Source organism: Anas acuta, chromosome 3 (assembly GCF_963932015.1).
Source record: "Anas acuta chromosome 3, bAnaAcu1.1, whole genome shotgun sequence".
NCBI lineage: Eukaryota > Metazoa > Chordata > Aves > Anseriformes > Anatidae > Anas > Anas acuta.
Window position 1 is genome coordinate 69547687 of NC_088981.1, and position 11396 is coordinate 69559082.

An 11396-nucleotide genomic window follows, 5' to 3' on the forward strand; every position below is an offset into this window, starting at 1 on the left:
ACACCTGGGAGCTGCCAGTTCACACCTGGTTGATGGGACTCCAGGGCTCTAGCACAGGTAGGTATTTCCTTACGGTTTTCAAAGGAAATAGTAATTTACTGTAAACATATGATTGCATATTTCCTCAAAAACATATGAAAATCAGAGTGGGGTCTGGGAGGAAGTGTTATTTGTCCACCACAGAAGAGATCACAGAAATAAACATGTTTTGTGCAACTTTTTAATGAAAGGATGCTGCCTTCTCATGGTGGGATTGATTCCCTGAGCAGTAAGCTCTTCCCAAGCAGACCAGCTGAAGGATGGTATCCCCATAAGGCAGTGTTTGCAGTTCAGACATACAGTTTATCTTCCACCCACTGTGTTTTCTATAAACACTAAACAGTTTGAGCAAGACTGAATTTCTTTTCATGGCTATTGACACCCTGCTGTATTGCAGTGGTTTAGAGGTGATTTTGCATTCAAGTGTGAGTCTATACCTGAGAGGAAGTTGGTTTTCCCTGATTGTCTTATGAAGGAAGAAGAATGCCAAATCATTTGGTCACAACTCAGTCCCTGCAGTGCATTTGGGACAGCAAATTACATACTGCTTTCTTGTCTAGAATTTATTTTGAGGATGTAAGTCCCAGTAGTAAGCAAATATGGGCAATGCCTATCACAGCTATTGGAAGGGCTAAGGACTGCAGAATCAAGTCCGAATTGAATGACACACTTGCAACAGATTCCCATTACAAGGAAAAATAAAATAAAAGACACAGCTAAAAAAGAAAAAGGGGGGGGGGGGGGGGGGGGGGGGAGACGGCGAGGAAGAAGATAGTCATATCTGCTGTAATTCCAGATTTATCCTTGTGTTAATCAAATCTGATATTAAGGTGGCTGAAGAAGCATAAATTCACTAAAATAAATTGGGAGAAAACAAACACACTCTGTGACATTTACTTTTCAATTGCTCATGATTTTGAGTTGAGATTATCACTGGAAAAACAAAAACAGTAATTTTTTGGATATAGCGCAAAATCCTGACACGGTGCTGGAAGAGAAGATTGTAAAACCAACCAATTTTCTTGCCTTGTTAAAGAATAAACAATTATACAATGATTCTTCAAGCCAGTCCATAAATCAGATTTTAGAAAATTAAAACTGTAGTCAAGTATATAGTATAAATACAGTTACCATGGTAATCCACTAAGCAGCTCCCATTTGCCCTGAAAGTAATTCATTCATATGATATGTGTCTTAACATCGGCTTTCAGGAATACTTCATATTGGTCTACAGAATATATTGTATTGTTAATTGAAAATTCTCTTGTTACTAACATTACATTTCTATTTTATATTGTAATAAACCCATATAAAAAGATACAATGCTAGGCTAGATTACTGCTATGAGAGAAGCTGGTCTCTCATAGGTATCTCTATAGGTTGCTTTGCAAGCTGAAAAGCATTTATTAGTCTGCACCTTTGAGAGCTGGGAATGCACAACATGCTGCTTGCTAGCTGCTAGGTCAAGTATCACTGAGGTGATGTTCAATGCAGAAAAATAGAGATCATCAAGATTTTAATACTAAATTGGTGGTTGTGTGGTTTCCTACTGGTTATCTGTACAGTTTAATTTAAAAATGAAATGTTAGAACTCCTCACTCAACATCACACCACTGCTGTGCTACTTGAGGAAATTTTGTTTCTATGGTAACTGCTTAAGACTTTTTCACAAGCATTGATGTCATCAACAGACTAAATTTAATTACAGTATATGCAAACCATTGAACCGTTGATTTCTTTCATGATATTATCTGGAACCATAATGTAACAGTTACAATCACAGTGAGTATTTTAGTACACTAAATAAACATGTTCAGAGGGGCAGCTATAGGTATATTTCCCAAAATATACATAAATAGAAAATCTTTTGAGAGGAACATATTAATTGGCTCTCTCCACTGGCAGGTGACCAGTTCCATTTTAGGTACACTTCAGGAGTGCAGGAACAGAGCAATTCTGCCACCACCTCCGAGCCAGCAATCAGATGACGATAGTGGAGAACTTCAGGGACTGGCAGACCCACTCTTCAGAGCAGTGTGTTTTATAACGGCTACACAGCCTCTCAGAAAAGAAACAAGTATTATGAGAAACATTTTGTCGATGAATTGGAAGACACTAATGTTTATAATCAGTAAAAGTCAGGCCATAGTACAGTGGGATTTGTCAAAGCTTTAGACTATTTTAGTCTGTTTGTCATAAGCAAAATTCCGGATCAACAACTTCTTTCCTTCATCGAAATGAGAACCTGCAAACTATCAATCTTCATGTAAAACAAGGTTTCAAGAGAAGATAGAGACAAATGCTCGAAAGGCTTCACCTTTGATATATTTGCTTTGGTCTGGCCAGCTCTAGCCCATTAAGGATTTCCTTCTAATAAAGAGGCAGCATCTTAACACTTTCAGACTCTGATGACTGAACCTAGGACATAGGTTCAAAGTCTGGTGTACTGAGATAGGGTCTTTTAAAACTTTGACCACTGTCATAGCACCATGTTTTAATTCCACCTGCAGCTGCACTAAAGCTATCATTTTTGAGGGAGTTTGACAGAGCAGTTTCCTGAATTATATATATATATATATTTTATAATAGTAATCAATAACTCAACATTCTTTTTAATTTGCAGACCATGGTCTAGGAAAGGGAATGATAGAAACTAGGTGAGTTTCCTGTGTCAGTACTTTTTGTTTCTTGTGGCTCCTCATCCTGATATTACAGGAGAAGTTGGTGTGAATAGCTACCTATAGGGAATTCCCAGTATTAAGAGAAACTACACCTTGCCTAGCAAAAACTCTTCAGTTAAATTATTAGGTGAAGCTACATCATATGAGATGTTTAGAAATACATTCACCAAACATTAACTATGGCTTCAGTGATTCCCTTGTAAGATAAATTTTTATGTAATTGTGAGAACATCTAGATACTATAAAATCATTTTGCATTTCCAGAAACAAATGCAACAATTCCGAAATATAGTCTATAATACTGTTATAAAATTGATTGAGGTAACTCTACAAATATGAATAGTACTTACCTTTACCTGGAATCCTTATATTTAATTCATCTCACTTTTTCTTTTCTTTTGCATATTTACATTCCTTCTTGGAAATCTTTCCTCTTTGCTGAATTCTTGCCATACCTAACAATTTTTATAGTACTCAGGATACAACACAGGTTGCAACAGGGAACCATTTTTGAGAAGGATCCCTGAACTCAGGCTAGAATGTTTGCTGAAACATATTTTAATAAAGAGCAAATATTTATAAATATGATGTTTTCTACTGTTGCCCATCTTGAAGTACCTGCAACATACCAAAAGTGATATAATTAGATAGACTAGGGTCATTTACAGCAAAGTGATTAAAAGATGTAAATATAGCAGAAGCAGATAATAAATATATATATATATAATTGTAGAGACTGGTTCCTGTGTGTATATGAAACATATTGCAAAAGAAATGAAAGAAAGCCTTAATTTTGTACACAGAGCTGATCCTGAGAGTTAATGATGAGATAATAAAGATGGAGCTATTTTGCTTCTGTTGCATTAGCTTGCAAAGGATTTATTTGCTTGCTTGGTTTTACTATCACATTGGAGGAAAAAGTGTGACAAGTACTTCCAAGAATATAGATAAAGTATTACAGGGAAGCTTTTGACAGGGAAACAACTAATAAAGAAATCATCTCAGGACAGTACTAGAGAAAAAAAAAAAAAAAAAAAAAGCTGTTGCTGATGCACTGAATTCTTGTGCATTCTGTTTTTAACAAGGTAAAATTTTCACAAGATAAAAGGAAGGAAATGGATACTTACACAGTACAGCTGGAAACTCTAGTACCATTATGTAACTTGGAAAATATATGAGACTCCTATTAAGATGCCAGGATATGTGATTTTAGCTTCTGTGAGAAATGAAGACACAGATCCCTGCAGAAACACCTCCAAATAACAAAGACAGCTGTATTGTCCATAGGACAGGTTAAACCTATAGCAGCCTGTTAAACAGAGCAAATACACAGGACTGTCCACAGAGCAGGGCAGAAGCAATAACCAATAATGTCCAGTCTTTGGTGTGAGGAGACTCAGTTACCACAAGCTGTCGTGCTGCTATCTTTGGGATAAAGGCAAAAACAGTAACAACATGTTACAGTCAATTCAGTGTCTGAGAGTTTAAAGATGTACAGCAAAGGGGAGAATGTCCACAGAACAATATTATTAGGCACACAGGTTCTCAACATGCCCACAGCAAGGGGGGCTGCCTGCCATTTGCCCACCATTGCTGTAGCGCTGACTTAGAACAATGACTCCTTTGATTTACACTGGGTTGTGGAGCCAGCTGCAAAGCGATGCTAGCCCTGTAGCCTGCCACAGTTTCAGACTGAAGAAACGAAGCCAGGTGTTAATGGTGCACAAAAAGCTATTCTAAAGTACTTGATAAGAAACCCAATGAACCAGATATGTTGGGGTTTGGAGTTAGTATAGTTTTGTTACAACAGCTATGAAAAATAAAGCAAAAGGGTAGTAACTTCAGAAACTAGAGGAAAAAATCTAGGTCATAAGAAATAGACCTGGAGGAGGCATCAAAAATACACAGTTAGAAAGGTAAATATATTTGCAGCACCACTGCAAACATTTTTGTCAGGACAGCAGGTTAGCTTTTACAACATGGAATTGATCTTCAATTACTGCCCAGTTCACAATTGTCACAATATGCATATTGTAGACAGTTTTGTGTACAGCAAAAGAAACCTTACTGCAACACTGTGAATCATATCTGTATTCACAGCTACTTTGAAATAAATATGAAATAATTTGGCAAAAGTCATTGTAATTATTCAAAGCTTGTGCTGCTGTCAAACAATTCATGATGTATGAGGTTTAGATCAATTTCTCCTGTCATCAAGGACAAGCTCAAGCTTTTAGAGAGAATTCCTTTATCTTTTCTCCATTATGTATGTAAAATAAAGATTAATTATGTATGTAGATTCATTCTAGTCAGAGCTGGTTGAGTTATAATGTATTTTAACACACACAGAAAGAGTGGGTCAAATTCACCTGCACTTTGGTGGGGTCAGATGGTTATAAATGAGAACAGAAGCTGGCCCAGCAGGTAGCTTAGATCAGTATTTACGACATCCTAATTTACCCTGTTCACGCTAAGGCTGCATTGCAGCCTCTTGAAAGTTACACCCTTCAAGTAATTACAACCCCAGAAAGTCTCTTACCCATCTAATTTATACACACTTTTTCCTATTGGCTTCAATAGTGCCAATAAAATCTTGTCTCCACTGTGCAAAACAGCACAGCTTCGAGCTTGGCCTGCTGCCAGCACAGGGAAGACTCATTAGCTGGGCTGCAGCATCAGCCCAATACAGCTCTGCTGCTCCTGGCCCAGCTTCGCAGCTCAGAAGAGCCTTGCCCTGCTCCCTGCAGACAGCTCAGATTGGTTAGCAAATCCCAAGCCCACCACTGCTCCAGGGCTTGAAGAGAAGGCTTAAGCTTGTTGCAAAGTATCCAGATCCAAAGATTCAGCCAGGGTTGTTTCTGAATTGATTTATGCCTTGCGTATATTTGTTTTCATGTAATGGCATCCATGTATTTTCTGTCTTCGATTAAGCATAATTAGCAGATGAATTCATGTATGACAATATGATTGTTTAGCTTTGAAGCCTACAATTGTGGCAGTCCTCATATGCATTTAATCTTCAGCACTCTGTAAAGTACATTACTAATAGTTAGGAATGGTTCGTTTTGTCACAGAGGCCTGTCTTCAAGTGTCTGTTTTTATCTTAGTGTGGGACTGGAAGGAATCCAGGATGCTTCTTGTTAATTACTAAACTAATTTGTTTAAAGTTAGCACCAGTCTTTCTTCCATGCCTATTACTTTTGTGTATTTTATAAGCAAACCCAAACTTTGGTGGACCCTGAGGATGTTTTCTTTACTCTCTGAAAGCCAGGTTGTCCTCTTTGTGCAGAAGTGGTCTAATTATGATGTATTAGAGGAAGGGTAACACCACTGCCACTTGCTAGATGTTCATTGAAAACAGTGAGTTTGTCACAGATACTTTATGTTCAGGGAATGGCTTCCAGTGCTAATCCCCATTTTGTCTCAAACAAAGATGGTGATCCCAGCTGTGTCCAAGTGATGGCTCTGTTTCATCCCACCAGAGGCATGAAAACCAGGACTAGGTATTCCAGACCCCTGATCAGATGAATATCTTCTTTTGTGGGTGTGGGTCCTTGTGCTTCTCGGGGTAGTTTGCTGATACTATAGTCAAGTATCTCTTTACATCTGTCACTACAGAAAATACTGAAGTTTGATGGGATCATTTCTTAATCCTCTGCACAATTCAGCACTCCTCTGAAAGAGTGTGTTTTCTTGATTTAGCTGTGTAAGTCTATGATCCCTAGATGAGACAATAACACATCTTACTGCATAATAAATTCCAATGATTTGTTAAAATCAGAAATTTGTTAAAATGTGAAAAACTATTACATTTATGCAAGCACTTTGATTAGTTTCACATGTTTTTTTCAGGCTTCCTCCTTATATTGTCTAGAGAAACACAGAGAAAACAAGAAAATACTGTTTTAGAGTACATTACATGCAAGAAATGAGTATCTACAGAAGTGATTATAAGAACAAAAGGAGGATCAGCAGAGGTCTTCTACATATTGCCTGAAATACTACCCAGAGTGCAATTTTAATGGCAAAAAAAAAAAAAATGCATATCAAAGAATATGTTCTTTACTCACTATAACCATATTATTTCCTATCACTTTAGCTGCATTTACCCACATGTTCTATTTTTACTGAGATTCCTTGTAATAGAAATTCATATCATCTATGTAATTTTTAAAGATGATGACTGCTATTGTAGTGAATGAGACATAATGGTATATGCTCAAGTTTTATACTGCACTAATGCTACATTTCATTAATAAATGAATTACTTCATTGGAAATAACCTCTGCAGTTTCAATGAAAATGCAGGTGATGTGATTCCAGGACATTTGAATCATCAGCTATGCAACAGTTACTGTTATTCATTAGAGAGCATCTACAAGTAGTTACAGATGTAAACTGGCAAAATAAATAAATAAATTCTATGATATTAACTATCTGCTGTCATGCAGGCTGTGTCACTTACCACACACAAAGCAAAGTAGGATATACTTTTCTATAAAAGCCATTTTTGCCTTGTCTTGAAATAGTGGTTTCCCACATACATGAGGTTAGCCTTGTGGCTAACAGTGAGCTCCATCCATGCAAGCTGCAGCAAAGCCCATGAGCAGTGTTGACACAAGGCTTGTTTGCGGGAGCCCAGAAAGTGCTGGCTAAAGCTGTGTCTGTCATCCAGCTAGAGAACATTTCGCTCCAGGATCCAAGAATGACTGTAAACATAGCTATGAGTTTACTAAGAGTGCAACCAGTCTCTTAAGCATTTTCATTGTTTCTTTAGGCATATATCAGTGAGTGGATTATCAAAATGCTAAGTTGGTGGTTTTACAAACAAGTGATAAATCAACACTGAATATATTATTTTTTTAACAGTTAACTTTTCATCCAGTCCAAAGTCCAGCTGGAACTTTGGCTGCAGTCTCTCTAAATAATATGAAATAGCCCACACATTTGCAGGTGGGGACTTTTGAGACACTACAGGGTATCCAAAACATCTGTACGAGGCCTACAATGATGGCAGGGAACTCATAGAAGACACACACCCTCCTGGGGTGGCAGATGGAGGCCAGGGTATGTATCTCAAACTGACCTCCAGTAACTATCGGGGAAGTGAGTGGGTAGGAAGCATCTTCCTGCTTAGAGCAGCATCCCCAGCAGTTAACAAGCAGAGCAGTTGAAATAATACCAAAACCCCCACAGAGGGAATACAGTGTTTCTTGCTGATTTACACCAGTATGAAAGTGAACAGCTGTAGATCTACTCTTTCCTGAAGGTTCTTAGGAAAGGTTGAAGACTCCCTTCTCTGCCACTCCACTCTATGAGGAATTCAATATCTTCTGCTAGCATCAGTTTTGAGTTATCCTAAGATGCAGCAATTCACAGGTAGGGGTGAGATAGCTTCCAGGTAGGCACTCCTTTAACCTGTCAGACCTCTGAGCTTCTCTGGGGTATGTACAGCTGTAGCCTGTGCTGTTCAGGATGTGCTTCATACAGCTTCACTTACTTTTCCAGCAAATGAGTGAAAATCATTCACCCTCCTACCCCTAATCTTTCTCTTTCAGCAGCTCATCCTCTTCAGTCATGCTCAAGTTGCAGAGGCCAGAGATGGAAAGTGTTACTTTTCTGGGCACCTTATTTACAGATTCAGTGCAGAAATGCCATTCTACTGAAAATTGTTTCTGAGTTGTTTGTGTTTTTTAGGGTTTTTTTGTTAACTATCACCCAAGTGCTGTGAGGTTGCAAGCTATCTATTAGAAGAGAAAAATGCTGACAGATATAATTAGCTCTAGTCTGTTTGGATGCTTTGTACAGAATTTGGAAAAAGAGCATCAAATAGCAGCATTTTACAGAGGTAATCCTCTGTGCTTATGAACTATTTCTTACTACGTGTGAGTCTATTCCCCTTACATGTTTGCAGACAAAACTACTGCAATAATGAAGATTATTGGTTTTCTGTCTAACTAAAGAGGATTATTTTCTTTTTAAACCACTATAGTCAGCCTGACTGGCTTCAATTTTGCAGTTAATGTGGGTCACAGCGCTTGTCTTTCCCTTTCAACATTGCTGTCTTTATTTGCACAGTTAATCACTGTTTTAAAACTCTTTCATTATTTTAGAAGGCTTACCCTCTACCGTGCATATATTTCCTGTTTCTTTAGCTTTGAAGAGGGGAGAAGAGAGTCCTCAGGCCTGGCCTACCAGTGCCAATGACCAGTCATTCTCAAGAAATCCTCTGGCACATTCCCATTCCTTCTGCCATATCTCCAAGTACAACAGTGCTGAGATATCTAGAGAAAATAGGGATTCAACAGGTGGGATTCAGCTCCAGTTTCATCCTGTAGGTGTCTGCTCTGAACAAAGTGCCTAAGCCTCCTTTACAGCTTGTGAAGACCTAGGATTCAATTCAGTTGCCTAAACATCAGTTTACATTTGAGACACCAGGGGATAGACACAGTGTTTTCGTGGTGTGACGCTGGACCTATGGGCAACCTCTTGGAGAGGCATTTAGAAACCACATGGGGTACCCCAGAACTCAAATGGCAATAGATGCTTTAAACCACCATTAACTCCTCAAGGAGAGTTAGACATATTGTTCCAATACAGTCTCCAGGACTGTAAACACATTTAGATTAATCTGAAAGCCATTCAAACTTACTAATGAAAAGACAGGAAAAAAAAGGGCATTTAAAAAAACTCAGTGCAGAAAAGACAGACTACTTTACTGAAGACAATTCTTTTCATTTTGTTACTGTTATCGTTAATGCTCTGTATTTTTAAAAAACAGTGAAAGGAAGAAAGAAAAAGAGAAGAAAGAATGTGTCCACCAGACTCATGGTGAAATGGAAGAGAGTGAATAGCTCACCAAGCCATCTTCAAAAAGCTTGGTATGTCTTCATGGCAAGTACGGAGATACATAGATATATTAATTAGTGTTCCAGCATTGATACAAACACATATTTCTAACAATAGTCATGACCCTAACCTGTTACTAAACATTAATCTGAGGTTCTCTGCACCGTGGTAAATTGTTTTGTGTAGACTAATCCTAAAATACAGTCAAACAAACAAACAAAACCTCCTCTGCACTAAGGTTTATGATTTCATGATGTAAAAGGAAATGAGAGGTACAATATTTTTTTATAGCTTATTTTGAACATTTGACTGAAAGTCCTTGTATACATTCCACCCTTAAGCTCAATGAATTTGAATTGCAACTGTGAAAATTCAGACAGACCTTGATTGAATAAAAAATGAATAAAAATTCAGTACATACTTTCACTTATTAATGCTTTCCATGCACTTTCCATTAGTGTTCAAGTGCATGTTCAAAAAATCCTCTAGACTTTTAAATGATTTCTACATAAGTTGGTAGATAAGAGAAATAATTGTGAAGAATTTTACAAAGCTCTTAGGCTTTATTCATATGAATTTGAAGCCTGTGTTTATAACTGAAGAAGACAAACGACAAATCACAGACACGACACAGATTCTACATCCCTCATTTCTAGGCATGCATATTATGCATATTGACATCATTTAGCAAATCTTCATCATGTTTACTACTGTATAGCTTCAGATTAGTCCATTAACCTTATGCTTACTGTGGAATGATTTATGATACACCCCCTTCCTTCACAAAATGAAAGACCGCATTTAAAAAATAATAATAAATAATAATAAATAAATAATAAATAAATAAATAAATAAATAAATAAAACAGATACCACTGAGTCATGTTCATGTTGCAATCCTCTGTGCCCTAAGCACTAAGAACAGTCATTACAGCAAAATGTGTGGAACTCCTCTTGCAGTAAAGCCATGCAGGCTGTGGCCTTAGTGATTTGCATCCAATCTTTTAATACAGAGATACATGGATACATGGGAGGAACAACCCTATGCACCAGGATATCCTAGGGACCACCCAATTGAAAAGCAGTTCTGCAGGAAAGGACCCAAGAGTCCTGTTTGACACCAAGTTGAACATGAATCAGCAATGTGCCCTTGCTGCTAAGAAGGCTTAATGATATTCTTGGCTGCATTAGGCAAAGTATCACCAGCATGTCAAGAAGGTGAGCCTTGCCCTCTACTTAGCATCAGTGTTCAGTTCTGCCACCCACCCACGCCTCTGTAAGACTGACAGTGACTGTTCTTTGATTTGAAAGACAGCTACTACAATTCAACCCTGTGTTTGAACTCTAAAACATAGATGTCTCCGTGTAAGAGTATACTGTCTCTGAGATAGTCCGTGGACACAGGAGAGCCAGGGCACTACCCAGTAACTTAAACATATGTCCTAAGACATCTAGATGGCTAATGTCATTTCAGACATCCTAGAGTATCCAGAACAACAACACATGGGTGGCATATATTACAGTGGTAAAGAGACCTCTTCCCCTCAGCCAAAGGAGACAGGCTGAAAAGTTTCACGCATCATACTCAGCCCTGAGGCTGTCAGCTGACCAACAGATTCAATATTGTCCGTATGTAAAAATTCCTTATAAGGAGGGTTTTTATCTTCTGAGAAGTTCAGCTTTGAGTTCCCAAACGCAACTAACAGGCCCTGAAATACTGTAATATTTTTCTTCTATTCTGTTTGTCTTTTCTTAGGTTCTACAGGGAAGCTCTGACTGATCACTTGGTCATTGTACCTGTAAATTAATGTCTGTTTTGGCCATGGTC

The 11396-nt window shown here is 38.0% G+C and overlaps 1 long non-coding RNA gene across 1 annotated transcript; it reads right to left on the bottom strand.

The window, feature by feature from the left end:
- Positions 1 to 776: 776 nt before the first annotated feature.
- Positions 777 to 9461, bottom strand: LOC137854369 (uncharacterized). The gene is made up of 3 exons (XR_011095114.1): positions 3848 to 9461; positions 3071 to 3338; positions 777 to 2098 (listed from the first exon to the last, which is right to left on the bottom strand). It is a non-coding gene; the product is annotated as an uncharacterized lncRNA (long non-coding RNA).
- Positions 9462 to 11396: the final 1935 nt, after the last annotated feature.